The sequence below is a fragment of the Myotis daubentonii genome, chromosome 1 (assembly GCF_963259705.1).
Source record: "Myotis daubentonii chromosome 1, mMyoDau2.1, whole genome shotgun sequence".
NCBI lineage: Eukaryota > Metazoa > Chordata > Mammalia > Chiroptera > Vespertilionidae > Myotis > Myotis daubentonii.
Window position 1 is genome coordinate 9,849,613 of NC_081840.1, and position 15,747 is coordinate 9,865,359.

General features: G+C 48.9%; 1 protein-coding gene across 8 annotated transcripts in view; it reads left to right on the forward strand.

Annotated features, from left to right (window-relative positions):
• Positions 1-15,747, forward strand: part of TTC7B (tetratricopeptide repeat domain 7B) — a 188,274-nt gene that overhangs the window by 58,004 nt on the left and 114,523 nt on the right. The window lies entirely within an intron of this gene.

A 15,747-nucleotide genomic window follows, 5' to 3' on the forward strand; every position in this document is an offset into this window, starting at 1 on the left:
GTATTTACAGTCATGGTGGCTTTATTATAAGAAACTCCTTACGCAGGCCCTGGCAGACTCGTTCATTTCTAGAAGCCCCTGGCACGGCAGCATTTTGTGCTGTAGGCCTCCTTACTTCAGCGTGCCACATGCACGTCTGGATGGAATTCCGGAGTTCCCACCACAGGAAAGAGAATTATTGTCTTCTGTGGGTTGGTTGTTTCAGAACATTTGCTCCCAGGGCCTCCCAGCCCCACATTTTAAAAAGAATATGTGACTCTCGGAGTTGAACCCTTCACGGGCTGAATGAAATTGCACAGAGAAGCGCAGGGGAGTGTTTTGGCGTGGCCTCCGTAGGCAGCCCCCAGGGCAGGCATTGAGATGACACGTGTGTGGGGGGAAACACATCCTGTCTGGACAGAGGGACGCCAGGCTCACCCTCGCTGACTGTTGGGAGCTTTCTGGCTAATTTGGTGATGTCTGTGCTGCAGAGCAGGCCATGCGCTGCTGCCCGGGAGGGGGTGTGGGGAAGCGCGGAGCGTCCTCGTTCTGCTCATGGTTAACCTACTTCTTCCCTCCCCTGGCTTAGGTGTCAAATGCATTAATGTTTTACATGAGGGAAGGTGGGGGTGGAGGCCCCAGCTTTCTTTTACTTCCTACCTATTTCTTTTTAAATCATTGTTTTTCTCTCCTTCTTTTTTCTTCTTTCTTTCTTTTTTGCAGAGGTATTTTTAGTCAACTCTTAGAGAGATTGAGCTACAGCCCAGAAAACGACTGAGACATCTTTGGAGAATGTCTTACTTTTTTTATTTTATTTTAGGAAACACTAGAACCTTCTATTGATAATGAGAGGGGCCATACATATTCTTACAAATACCTGCCTTTGTATTTGTGGAGCAATGTCTGCCATTGATCTGTACACCAATAAGGAAATCTGTGATAAAAATGTATGTTCTCATATCAAAGTCCTGCATTAAATTACAAGATTTAAAAAAATTAATGAATTTCTTTTTTCAATTGATGTTTGGATTTTCCACCTTCTCTACTTTAGGTTTGAATTTTGACTTCTTATTCACAAGTGACTTTGGTGCTAATTCTTTAGGCCCAGCACCAGCAAACTAGCTCTCTTCGGCTGCTCGCTCTGCGTCCTTGCTCTGCGTCCTGGCTCTGCGTCCTGGCTCTGCTGGCAGCCCTGGGTTGGTGGGCGTGGTAGCTGGTTCTCCTTTGAACCTGGCAGAAGAGCATCCGAAGCAGCCATCTCTGCATGTTGTAAACAAGCCGCTAAAATATCACGACGAATCCAATGCTGTGTATCTTCCAAAAAATACCCAGAAAAACATTAGCCAGACTTGGTAAAATCTCTGAATACAGATTTTTTTTTTCCAAAAAAGATGCAGTTTTATTGCTTTCCAAGTACATTTTGAGCTAGTTAAGAAGGAAAACAATTGCCTACTCAATTCCACAAATGTTCGTTGAGAGTCTGCTAGGGGACAGTCACTAGGGCAGCCGTGGGCAAACTACGGCCCGTGGGCCGGATCCGGCCCGTTTGAAATGAATAAAACTAAAAAAAAAAAAAAAAAAAAAAAGACCGTACCCTTTTATGTAATGATGTTTACTTTGAATTTATATTAGTTCACACAAACACTCCATCCATGCTTTTGTTCTGGCCCTCCAGTCCAGTTTAAGAACCCATTGTGGCCCTCGAGTCAAAAAGTTTGCCCACCCCTGCACTAGGGTGTGCTCTGGAGGCACGAGATGAATACCAATGTTCTTTGAGCTCATGGGGAAGACAAGAACGCCAACAGTACGTGTAACACCTGGTGAAAAGCACCAGCGTGAAGGATGGGAGGGGAAAGAAGGAGGAGAGGAAGAAGGAAAAAGCTGATTGTCTGGGTGAGTTCAGGTTTTTTAGAACTGACATTTGAACTTGGTCTTTGAGGGAGGGGTAAGATTTCCCCTTGTTAGGGAGGCTTAGGGGACAGGAGGTAGTCATGGTGGAATGCTAGGTCTCCCAGACCAGACACACTTTGTAAGCTCTTGAGAGCAGCGTAGCCTAGTGGTCCAAGAGCGCTGGCTCTGGCTCCAGCTGCATGGGTTTGATCCTCCCTCTTGCATTTACTGTGACATTGGCCAGTTATTTAATCTCTCTGTGTTTCAGTTTTCTCACTTGTAAACTGGGGATAAGAATAGAACCTACTTCATAGTGTTGTTAGTGGATTAAGTGATTTAGTAATTATAGTGTGTTTGGACAGTGCCTGGCACATAGTAAGCATTATACATGGGCTCGACAAGTAAGTGAAGGGTTTGTCAGCTCCCTGATGGGAAGGTAAGAATTGGCAACTGAAATCTGGGAAGATGATAACAGCAGTGGTGGCATTTGAATCTCCTCATATATCCACATAAAAAAGACACAGTAACCAGATAGGAAAACCAAAACCCATGAACAACGTTTACAACAAAACTAGATGACAGGGTATACTCATGAATCCCTAAGGAGAGGCTGATGGGGACAAATTACCAACAGCTCCAGGCTAGCATGTAATTTGCATTTGTGTGGGTGAGAGCAGAAGGAAGCTATGGGACATCTGATGGACGGAGAACAGGAGACCCTAAAATAGCCAACAAGTATTTATTGGAGAGTGCCTCTAGCCAATTTGAGATTAGCAGCTGAAAATGGGAAGTCAGGTCTGTGGGGTGGGAGCAGCCTGGCCCTTCTGACCCAGTAGGGCTCTTTCCTGGGACTGGGCCCCAGAGCGAGGGGAAACTGCTGAGAGTGGAAAGAAAATTGACCAAGAAGAGACAAAAGAAGGAAAAGGTAGACGTAAAAATGGGGGAAGGGGCAATAGCCAGGAATTATCAGAAAGCAAGCTGATATATATTTTAGCAGCTTTATTCAGGTATACTTTCTATAGCACAAATGTTATAAATATACAGTTTGTTTTTTAATATATATATATATATATATATATATATATATATATATATATATTGATTTCAGAGAGGAAGGGAGAGGGAGAGAGAGATAGAAACATCAATGATGAGAGAGAATCATTGTTTGGCTGCCTCCTGCACGCCCCCCACAGGACATTGAGCCCACAACCTGTGCATGTGCCCTGACTGGGAATAGAACCCTGACCTCCCGGTTCACAGGTTGATGCTCAACCACTGAGCCACACCACCTGGGCTACAGTTTAATAGTTTTAAATAAATTTATACAACAGTGCAATCATGTGCAATTCAGCTTTACAACATTTCCATCACCCTAAAGAGTTCTTCAAGCCTATTTGCAATCAGTCCCACTCCCAACCCCAGTGCCAGGCAACCACTTAGCTATTATTTGTCTCTATAGATTGGCCTTTTCTAAAAATTTTACATAAATGGAATCATAGAATATCTAGTAGTTCTTTATGTCTTTTTTTTTTTTTTGTCTTTTTCTGGTGTCAGGAGTGGGATCTGAGTCCTTTATGTCTTGCATCTTCAACTTAGTATAAATTTTTTGAGGTTCACCCACGTTGTAGCATGTGCCCATAGGCCCCTCCTTTTTGTTAGTTATTCCGTTGTATGGATATGCTATATTTTGTTTGTCCATTCACCAATTGATGAGCATTTGGATTGTTTCTACTTTGGGGCTGCTATGAACATTTGCATACAAATTTTTCCACAGATACATGTTTTCGTTTCCCTTGGATAGATTCATAGGAATGGAATGGATGGGTCATCTGATAAGTCCATGTTTAACTTTTTAAGAAACTGCCAAACTGTTTTCCAAAGTGGCCACACCACATTGCATTTCCACCAGCAGTATCTGAGGGTCCCAGTTTCCTTCCGTTCTCTTCAGCTCTTGGTATTGCCAGCTTTTAACTTAGAGCTCGTCTAGTGGGTTTATAGCTTTAATTTGCGTTTCCCTAATGATTAATGTTGTTCAGCAGTTTTTCCAGTCCCTGTTATCTATTCTCATATCTTCTGTGGTGAAATATCTGTTTGACTATTTTGCCCTGTTTTCATTTGGGTTGTCATTATTAGGATACACATTCTTTATCAGATACAGCATTTGTAAATATTTTCTGCCAGTCTGTGGTTTGTATTCAATTTTAGTGATGTCATTTAAAGAGGAAAAGATAATTTTAATAAAATTCAATTTTTCAGTTTTTCTATTTATGGATTATCCTTTTGGTGTCATATCTAAGACATTTTCACCTAATCTAAAACCACAAAGATTTTCTCCCATGTTTTATTTTACAAGTTTTATAGTTTTTACTTTTACATGCAGATCTTTGATCTATTTTGAGTTAATATGCATGTGGTATGGGATAAGGGTCTGAGTTAAATTTTTTTGCATCTGAATATCGATTTGTCTAAACGCCATTTGTTAAAAAGTCTTCTCCTTTCCTATAAAATTGCCTTGACACATTAGTAAAAAACAACTAATTGAACATAAATGTAAAGGTTTATTTCTGGAGTCTCTATTTTGTTTCATTGATTTATATGTCTATCCTTAAGCCAATACCACACTGGCTTGAATATATAACTTTATAGCAGGTTTTAAAAATATATAGAGTAAGTCTTCTAACTTCATTCTTTTTCAAAATTATTTTGGTTATTTTCAGTCCTTGATATTTTTATATACATTTTAGAATCATCTTGTCTATTTCTACCAAAAAAAAAAAGCTGCCAGGATTTTGATAAGGACTGCAGTGAATCTCGAGATGAATTTAGGGAGGATTGCCACATTAACAATAGTGAATTTTCCAATCCAAGGTCTCCATTTATTTAGATAACTAGAGGGTGAGTGACAATGGTCTTTTTTTGGGAGGGGGGTAATTACAAGGGTGTTTACCTTATAATAATTCCCTAAGCAATATATTTGATTTTTTATGGTTTTCTGTATCTATATTTTATACAATAAAATGATTTAAAAAGAATGGGAGGGGGACATAAAAGGTGGGGTAGAACAGTGCCCAGCAGAGGGCAGGAGGTGTCCCTGCACTGGGAATCAAGAGGTCCAGGTTCTAGTCTTGGCTCTGCCACTCACTCACTGAGCTTTGGGCAGATCTCACCCTTCCCCTCTCCGGGACCCAGTTTCCCTCTTTGTCCGTTGGAGGTAATGAAGTCCAGCATGCTTCACTAGGTTGGTTGGAGAACCATCTGGAACAATGGGCTAGGGCAGTGGACGGCAAACTGCGGCCCCTTGAGTGTGGCTCTTCCACAAAATACCACGTGTGGGCGCACATGTACAGTGCGATTGAAACTTCATGGCCACACTCAAAGGGCCAAAGAGCCGCATGTGGCTCGCGAGCCGTGGTTTGCTGACCACGAGGCTAGGGGATGGCCTGGAACTGGCTACTGTTGCCTCCGCAGAAGATGATGATGATGGCTAGCATTCACGGAGCAAGGACTGCTACCTTGTGTGATCCTCACAGCAGCCTGTGAGCAGTGGGTATGCAGCCGGGTCTTATTCTGTCCTGGCATGTGAGGCCCAGTCACTGTCCTCGGGGAGCTGATGAGAGAGTAAAATAACTGTTAACTGTCTTGCCAGTGGTTTATTGGTAAACTAGAGGCCTGGTGCATGGATTCATGCACTGGTGGGGTCCCTCGGCCTGGCCTGTGGGGATTGGGCCGAAACCAGCTCTCCGACATCCCCCAAGGGGTCCTGGGTTGTAAGAGGGTGCTGGTCAGGCCGAGGTACCCCACCGGTGCCCGATCAGGACCAGGGAGGGACTGCAGGTGGGCTCCAGGGCATGTCCGGCCCAGTCCTAATCTCCCAGACCCCAGCAGCAAGCTAACCTACCAGTTGGAGCATCTGCCCACTGGTGGTCAGTGCACATCATAGCAACAGGTCGAATGGTCGGACACTTAGCATATTAGGCTTTTATTATATAGGACTAGAGGTCTGGTGCACAAAATTCGTGCACGGGGTGGGGAGGGTCTCCTCAGCCCAGCCTGCAGCCTCTCCAATCCAGGACCCCTCGGGGATGTCTGGCCGCTACTCGGTTATTGTGTGAGGGCGTCCTGACCAATTTGCATATTACCCTTTTATTAGTATAGATGTCAGCTCTTGTAGATGGCTTAGAGGGGCTTGAAAATAGCTCATTCCCCTGCACAAATTAAATATTTGCCCCACAGGTGGCATTGGCCCCGATAAGGTACTTAACAAAGCCTTTTCTCTATAGGTGGCTCATAGGTGCAGTCAAACTACCATCTAAGTAATTGGTGTGCATTTTCACTGGGAAGGGCCAGATAAATGAGGCAAGGATGAGAGGATTTCAGGTAGAAGCTTGTCCTAACGACCTGTGGACAGACCCATTTCCATATCGCCATCACTTTGTCAACGTTAGCCCCTTGTCTGACTGTCTTACTTCCGAGTTCTGTCTCTGCTGTCCCCTTGTCATCCTCCCCCCCCCCCCCCCCCGGGAAGGGGCCACAAATCCCGCTCCTTCTTTCGAGCCCATGTAGTGAGTCCATGTGGAGGCGTCATCTGGCCCTGCTGCTCCCAGCCTCTCTTGCTTCTCTCCCTTCCCGCCTCTGTGATGCTTTTGTTTTTGTGTCACGGGAGTTAGTCACAGTTTCCAGTTTGTTTGCGGGCTTTTGCACGGCAGGGAACAGCGGCAGCTCTTCTGGCGCTGGAATGAGATTGGGCCCGTGTCAAACACTAACTCTTCTGTTTGCAGGCTGCGTGAGGATCCCGGGCATGTTACATAATTTCTCCGGGCCTTTGCTTTCTCACGCACAGAACTACAGAAGGTGCTAAATAAATACTTGTTAATTGAGAAGAAAACTTTGACATAGTATATAATAGAAAACAGTTCTGATTTTGCACTATTTTCTGCTAAACCAAAGATACACAAACATACCAGTGGCTGCTTTGGGCTTCTGCCCAATAAATGTTTATCTGTGGGACGGAGGGCCAGATGGCGGGTGGTGGGAGGCAGCGGATGGCTGGGCAGTGGGACGTTTGACGGAATTTTGAGCACCGGGCCAGGAGCTTCCCCAGGCGTTGGAAGTAGGCATAGTCCCATTTTATAGATGAGGACGCAGGTGAGGCCTGCTGCCCTCCTTCCTCCCCTTCTCGGCGTGTGCCTGGCATCAGGGTGTTTTCCCTCTGCCACGTTTCCACGTCTCACACTCCTTTCTCCCTTCCCCTTCTGCTCCTGATCACGCTCAACCCTTGGCCCCGCCCGCCCCCCCCCTTTTTAAAAATGTTTTTATTGATCTCAGAGAGGAAGGGAGAGGAAGAGAGAGAGATAGAAACAGCCATGATGAGAGAGAATCATGGGTCGGCTGCCTCCTGCACGCCCCCCACTGGGGACCGAGCCCATAACCCGGGCACATGCCCTTGACTGGAATCGAACCCGAGACCCTGCGGTCCGCAGGCCGACTCGCTGTTCACCGAGCCAAACCGGCTAGGGCTGCCCCTTTCTTCTTTTCTGTCCCCAACTTACTGCCTTTCCCAGGCCCAAGCAACGTACCTGGCACGACTCACGAGAATGAGAATCCCAGCAGCAGGCCTCACACTGAGCAGCCGCTCTGCCTCCCCAGGAGCAGATGGGAGGCTCCCGTCACCAGCTGCCCAGCAGAGCCCTCTCCTTCCCCGTTGCGTGTAAGAGGCCTGGTTGGGAACGGGACGCCTTGGGCAGGCCTGGGCCTGAGCACCCCGCAGTGGCTCCCCTCTGTCCCCCAGCCGCTCCTCACCCAGGCCCGCCGCCTGCCTGGCTCCTGAAGCCACTGGGACCAGTGACCCCTACGTTGAAAGGCCTTTTTTTTTTTTTTTTTTTTTTTAACTGAGTCCCTTGGACTGTTTTATTCATAGCTCTTGAAACGTTGTCCCCGAGGTGGCTTTGTACATGCAGGCCTCCTGTTTCCCCATTGGCAGGGAAGGGGGCTCCTGCTCTTCCCCTGCTCTTCACTGCCAGCCCCAGGGTGTGGCACGGGAGGATGGACTGCCCTCCCCCCACGTCCTTTCTGCCTTTGTCCCGCTCACAGCCCCGCTGGCCTGGGAACAGGAGAGTCAGACGTCCTTTTTATCTGTGTGACTTTGCTGCTAAGAATCGATTAGTGTTTGAACTCATATTGGTAGCAGGCCGTTTCTACCTCCTCAACTGTCTTTCTTCTACTAATGTGCTTATTGGCGTTTAAGATGAATGGGAAGTTGCCTGGTGCTCCTCCGTGTTCCGTGTCATTAGCGTGAGGCAAGGCGTGCGGAGCCCCAGCCACTCCTGCTCTCCTCACCCGCCCTCCAGCTCCGGCCGGACCTGCCGCCGACGCTTTCCTCCGTGGAAGTAAAGTACAGCGTCGGCTTTGAATCACACGCTGATAAAGCCCTGGTGGTTCAACTGCCCAAACCTCCAATGTGAGCCACTCAAGCCACCGTCAGCGGCTCAGCCACCCAAGTTCACGTGTGAGTTTGGGCTGGCCCTTCTGATTTCACTCTCTCCAGTGCTAGCTGCGTTCGCCGAGATAGGGCAGGACAGAGCCGGTCGCCAGCACCTTGGGTCCTCCGCTCCTCGGGGCTGCCCTGGGCCAGTGGCCTTCGGTGGACACTCTGTCCGCCTCCCCATGGACACTGGCATCTTGGGAGATGTCACCGTGACTTCCTGAGCGTGACCAGCGTCCCAGAGGAGGAGCGTTTTCCTAGCCTCACCCGACATCAGTTGTCTCGTCATTGAGGACATGATAGGTTTTCCAGTAAATAGCGAAGTGAATGAATGGGTCCAGCTGGGGAATGCCTTTCCCCCCTTCAAAATTAAATGACTCCAAAGAAGTAAGACAGACTTTCCTGCGCTATAAATTGCCGAGACGGTGGATTCCAGAATTCCAAGACTGTTGGAGCAATGGCAGGGTTTTGAGGATAATGGTGGTGATAATGCCAACACCCAGAAAGCACTTACTGCATGTATGAGCTCATTTAATGCTTGCAACCAGTCTATGAGGTGAGCACATCTGTTTTCACCATTTTACAGAGGAGGAAACTGAGGCACAGGCACTTTCCCCAGATCAACAGCAGTGAGTTGTAAAGCTTGGATTTGAGCCCATTCAGTCCGGCTCCAGAGCCCATTCAGGGACTGCTCTGTTATGCCTAAGTTTATCGACAAAGATGTGGATTTCCAGGCGAATACTTAGGAGAACAGTCCTTATATGTGCGATGCTGGTTTGTTTGTTAAAAATATTATTAGATTGAATAGTCCAACTGTGTTAAAAACTGTTTGGCTTCTAGGGTTAAGTTGAGCATCATTATAAGTTCCTGGGGAAGCATGTTCATTGGCTGAATCACTATTGCCTCCCCTGTACACAGTAGGCCCTCAACATGTGTGTGTGTGTGTATATGTGTGTGTGTGTATACAGTGGGGCCTTGACTTTTTGTGTCCCGACTAACAAGTTTTTCGAGATACGAGCCATCTCTCGGCCGATTTTTTGCTTTGAGTTGCGAGCTAAAATTCGGGTTACGAGTCAGCTTCAGATACCCCACCGCTAGTTGGCGCAGTGAACGTCACAGTGAACGCCACAACATCAGCCCAGCATCACGTGTCATTGTAATGGTGAAAATTGATTTGACATACGAGTAATTTGAGTTACGAACTCCATCACGGAACGAATTAAACTCATAAGTCAAGGCCCCACTGTGTGCGTGTGTGTGTGTGTGTGTGTGTATTTAATTTTTTAATGTTTTTATTGATTTCAGAGAGAGGGATAGAAACAACAATGATAAGAGAATCATTAATCAGCTTCCTCTTAAATGCCCCCTACTGGGGATCAAACCCACAACCCTGGCATGTGCTGTGACCGGGAATAGAACCATGACCTCCTGGTCCATAGATCATTGTTCAACCACTGTGCCACACCGGCCAGGTGGCTATATATATATATTATCCTCACCTGAGGATATGTTTATTGATTTTAGAGAGAAATACCAATGTGAGAGAGGAACATTGATTGGTTGCCTCTCATACTCACCCCAACAGGGGATTGAGCCCACAACCTTTTGGTGTACAAGACGGTGCTCAACCAACTGAGCCACCAGCCAGGGATCAACAATTATTTTTTGAATGAGGATGGTTATCCTTTGACTCAATCCCAGCGGTTGGAAAGAAGGAAGGACATGAGACCGGGCAAGCCTGGCCCTATTTCTTTTTCCTCGGAGACTCGGGGATTGGGAGTGGGAGAAAGAGCAGAAGGCTGAGTCGCTCCCCTGCCTGAGCTCCCGGAGCAGTTGGTCCAGCTTTCATCCAGGCCTTCAGCACGCCATGTGGGAGGCACCTTTGTGCATGTCCCTGTCGAGACCCTGAGAGGATTCTCGGGGCCTTTGTAGATTTGTGCCTCTACTGCCTGGCACACAGAGCCTGCCTGTCTGCTGCCTGCTGCCCTGCCGGCTGACCAAAATGCCCTATTCCCTCTGCTTTTGTCCCGAGGAAGCCTCAGTTGCTGAGGTAGGCAAAAAAAATGTTGTTAAGCCTGGTACAACTCTCATTAGGTTTGAAATGAGACTTCCGGACGCTTCGCCTGCTTGTTCACATCCCAGCGCGGATGGTTGTCACACCCGTCACTGTATCTGGGCTGCAGCTGGCTGGCTGCGTTGGTCAGAGAGAGTCCTTTGCTAACGAGGCCAAGGTTGTGGGTCGGATCCATGACGGCCGCGAGAGCATCTGTCTTCACAACACATGTCACTGGATCCGAGGCCAGAGTGTGCAGAGGACAGAAGCTGGGCCCGTGCGGGGCAGCAGCCGACAGCGGCCAGGAGAGCCTTTGGACGGTGAAGGATGGCCTTTTCTTGCCCCACTTTCCGGCTCTGGGTCTCTGGTTTTGATTTCAGACTTTTCCAATTGATGATACGGTTATATAAACGGAGGGGAAGCGATTCCCGAGCTTGGGAACAGAGAGAGATGGGCCTAGAGGTGCACGACACATCTGTTTTCCTGGGCTTATAAGCATGGACATTGTCCAGAACACCTATGGGCACGTCTCCTGACGTAAGAAGTACCGGATTCACTCGTTCCCTTGGTAATCAAGAAAGCTCTTCTCAGCAAAGAGAATGGGAAAGGGATTTCAGAATAGAAGATTGTGCTCACTCTTGTGGGGGTGGGGTGGGGTCCACCGCTTACTCGGTGTCACTGGGTGCCTGGTTAGCTCTGTGAGGCTGCTGGGACATGGAGAGGCGGTACAAAGAGGCCTGTGCTCTCAAGATGGTCACAGTTTTGGTTGGAAGACAGACGTAAATACACATGAAAATCAGTGTGTTAAGTGTCACCTGTGCTCAAAATACAGGCGCTCCCATTGGCAGTGCCCAGGACCGGTGCCTTGGTCTTCCCGGAGAAGCTGGGTCTTGATGGATGACTTGAAGTTTCTTTGGACACTTCAGACAGACAGAGGAGCATGTGTAAAGGCATATGGGAAGGAAAGTTTCCCTGAAGTGTCTGGAAGATTATTTTTTTTTTAATCTTGAAATCCTCATTATCTACATAGCTTTCTCGAAGCTGTCAGGCCAGGCATGCCCGGCGACATCGCTTGGTACCAGCGTGTCACCCCTCCCCTGGGCACCCAGGCACAGCCACCACGGGCACATGAGGATTCTGTGTAGGAGAGAGCTGTGCTGTGCTACTGCCCATCACGAGCAGTGCCGAAAAGGGGGACGAGAGGCAGGGGGATGTACGCCCTGTGGCCTCGCTTCATCTGACTCTGGCAGTTCTGAATTGCATTCACCCCATGAATATATACTGAGCGCTTTCTGTTTGAGGTATTTGGGACATGTTAGTGGGCAAAACAAAGACCCTGGTCCTTAAGGCCCTTTTGGGGGCTGTGAAGCCTCTGAGCTCCCTGAGGCAGGGGTGCTGGCCTTCGCCAGTGTGTCCTCAGCCTGGGACGTGGTGCTCAGGAAAGGCTGGAATAACCTGCCACTTGGGAGTTCCAGAAGTGAAGGTTGGTAAGAGACCAGGGATTTGACATCCAGAACAACAAAAGTATTCACATCAGGACTTTGTGCACACCAGTGTTAGTAGATAATGACTTTAAGTGGATTGGTGGCCTGGGCCAAGCTCTGAGGTCAGACGATAATTTAGAAGGATAAGTTAAGGGGGAGAATTGTATTTTCCCTTCTCACTCCCAAGAAACGGGAAGAGGAAGCACAAAGCCCTATTCTGAGCTTGCTGTTGAAGTAGCGCCCATCGCGAGGCGACGTGGTTCTCAGTCTCTGAGTTTTCCCTTTTGATTTGGGGTTGGGAGCCCTGCTTCCATCCCGCCCCCCCTCCCCCCCCTCGGTTAGATACACAGGCCCGGTGACGGTATTCAGGAGCTGAGGTTGTCGTTCCGAGGCCTAGAACAGAACCAGGCGCTGCTGCAGGCTCGTTCATAAGAATGTACACTTCAGAGGCCGGACCTCAAAAGTGCTGCTTGCAGGGCCCAGGGGGTCAAGAGGCAAGCCACAGGCCCCTCCCCCCGGAGTCCGCAGGAAGTCGTGCTTTTGCACTGACCTCATGGCCAGCAGACAAGCCCTGGAAGGAGGAGATTCAGGAGGAGGAGGAGACCAGATAGAAAAGGGAGGAGAGAAGGAAAAAATGGAAGTAGGTCAGAGAGAGGGAAACGGTGTCCCCATGAAAAGGGACAGAGACCCAGCAGGAGGTTGCCTGCGTTTGAACAAGAGCAAGGCCGTGGGACACTGGGTTGGGGACAGGCAGTGACGCTGGAAAGTGGAAGCGGGGTTTTGCCTGTTTTTCTGGCGGAAAACGGGCTGGTGCTCCAGGGACCTGCTGGCACTTTCTCCTTAGTCAGAGCGGAGCTGTTTGGGAACGGTCTGACCCGGATAAACAGGCACCCGGCTCGGGGAGCTGGCCCCAGCCAGGCAGGGGTGAACCCCGCGTTCTGACGGCTTGCCAACACACCTGCTGCTCCGGGGTTGGCAAGGACATTCATTTGGAGAATGGTTTGCCGTAATGAGTTCTGACATCACTGCGCTCTGTCAGGGGTGTTGAAATGGGTGACTGACCTCCTGTCAGGGGTCTGTGGGAGCCCTCACCCCCAGGGACACTCCTCGCCTCACCTCATTCTGGAGCAGAGGTTTTAAGCAGCAGTTCCTTCCACCTAGTTGTTGATCACAACATTTTAACAATAAAGTAACAGTTCAGAGACAAGAAGCAATCCTGTGGCGTTTGTTGACTTGCCTCCAGTCGGGCTATTTCATAGCCTTTAGAACGTAATTCTTACAAGTGAATTTCCCTTTTTGTTCCTTGTCTCGTGATTATCCAACTAGATTAGAAATTGTTTTTTCTGCTGCCAACAGTGAAAGCGATTGGCTGAATAAGAGGATGCGACCTACAGATGTACGAACGGTGTGGGCGTCCGTGAGAATCGCATGTTTCTGCATCTGGATTCTCCTTCACTTTCTAATATTTACAATGAGCAGCCTTTTCCCTTCAGCTCCTCCTTCCTCCTGCTGCCGAGTTGGCCTGTGGTTGGACAGCCAGCCTCGCGGTCGGCCGGATGGGGCCGCGGTTCATGGGGCAGCACAGCCCCAGGCCTGCCGAGACATTCGCGGCCGCTGTGGAGCCTTGGTTCACCGGCAGGATGCCTCCCAGTTTGAGGAAGAATTTGATTCACAGAAACACACTAGAAACAGTTTGAGAAAAACTTGTATCTGCTTCCAAGGTAACGTCAGTGCTTTGGGAACAGGCCCTCTTTCCCCTTAGCATGTGACTGCCCCTTGGTCCGGGGGACTTCCTCCAGCCTCCACCAGAGGGCCCCGGTCCTGCACGGGAGAGCCACCTCCGCCCTCGAGGGGAGGTCAATTTATCCATCCTTCTCCTTGAAGGCGGACGGAGGCATTGCCCTGGGCCAACAGATTTTCTCCAATTGTGAACCGGTTCCTAGAAGCATCTCATTGGCTGTCATCCCTGGAATGCATGAAATGAGTACCGTGTGCCGCGTATCTATATATATTAAGTAATTTGCATATTAATGACACAAAACATAGACCTGAGCTCTTGATCTCATAGTCTGTGCTTTCTCCTGAGCTGTACTTCATTTCGAGTTTCTTTTGCCCAGGAAGGTGACAGAGCTCCCAGCTCACTCCCTTGCCGGGCCTGGGGACCTGAGCAAGCCATGCCCCTTCCGTGTCATAATGAGTAGACAGTGTTAGCTCATTACAGCTAGAAAATTGTGGTTTTGCCTCGATAAGTCACTCCTTCTGCAAGGAGGACGCGGGTTCACTCTGAGTGACCAGTTCCCATCTTGCAGCCTTCCCTGAGTTACAGTGTGTAGGTTTGATGCTGCCCGTGCAAGGCCTGATCTCCACCCTGGGAAACAGCCCTCGAAACCTGGGCCTCCCATTGTGGCGTCTCAGTCCCACCCCTGTCATACCGTTCAAAGTGCCACTGCTTTTGTGCCTTGTACATCGTGGGAGCTTAATCAGTGGTTCTGGAATAGAATAGACGACTCCTTTCGGCCCGTCCATGTTTTAGCCGTCGCTGTGTCCTTCCCCCACGTTGCTTATGAGAACCGAGCTTCAGTCCAAAAGCAAATGCACTTTGTTGCCTGAGAACACGGATCCCATAAAAGCAAACGAAGGGGAAAGCAAAGGAGATTGCATGTCCCCAGGCCTATTACCTGATTCTTACCCACGTCTCTTAGATCTCCTCCCGCGCTGCTTCGAGTCCTGAGCACGCGCTTCCCTTTCTGTGCCCCCATAAAACACTGATCTGCTACCACCCGATCCGTGTGGGTGAGAGGAAGATGGGCGTCTTTGTGTACCCGTGCCAATAAACTGAGCGAAGTTCTGGGGCTGCTCTTGTGAATGAGAGTTCTGGGATGTCATGTAGGTAGAAGAGGCGAATTGATAGCCCTTGCGGGTGTTTGTAACGTACAGAACCCACACTCAGTTTGATTCAATACCTTTGTGCAATTTAAAATGTCATCCAAGAAGAGGGCCAAATGCCTGGAGCATCTGCCACAGCCTGCAGGGCTGGCTGACAGGTCTGCACCGGCTGACCGGCTCTGCGGCGTCTTGGAAAGATGAGATGTGTTCTAATGAGCAGGTTATAAATATCCCCGAGTTATGTCATAGGCGGTAGCGGCGCTCAATGTAAAGGGACCGGCTGGGGAGTGCGCCAGCCGAGCAGCCGGGCGCAGCTTTCAGCGAGGACAAGTGGGGCCTGGATATATTGACCAGGATGTTACTCAAGAATCATTTGTCCCTTAATGAAATGTGTCACCAAACACGTCCCTGTGAGGTGTGTGGGGCAGCGGGATGCAATGTGTTCTGAGCCGCCGGCAGCTCAGGTTCCATGCTCATACAGCTGCTCCCAGAAGGGGCCTCTGACCCTTGGCTTCTCCGAGGGCTTGGAGGCGGGGGGGTGGGGGGGGAGCACTTGATGGATTTATTGGGCGGTAATTTATGTTTGCAAAGATGCAGCGTGGTTGCTTGGTGGAGCCCCGCATTTCTCACACCTTTTCTCTCTGTCTCGCCCATAAAAATGGCAAGTTACAAGTAGCCTTTCCCCACACTGCATGCGGTGCCTTGTGGATATTTCTGTTGCCCAGTTGCCACCCACCTTTTAGATGAAAAGACAGATTTCAGCGCCACTCAGCAGAGCAGGAAAACCACGGAGCCACGTAAGGATGAAGATAGACTCTGGCAAGATATCTTGCTTTTGAGGGGCTGGGAGAAGGGAGCCTCAGAATTGATTTTCCAACTTTTGTTTTTGTGAGAAATTTTGGTTGCAGAAACACAAAAATCCATCAATCCTAGGTCATGTTTTGGAGATTTGAACGAAGATGGACGGGCACAGT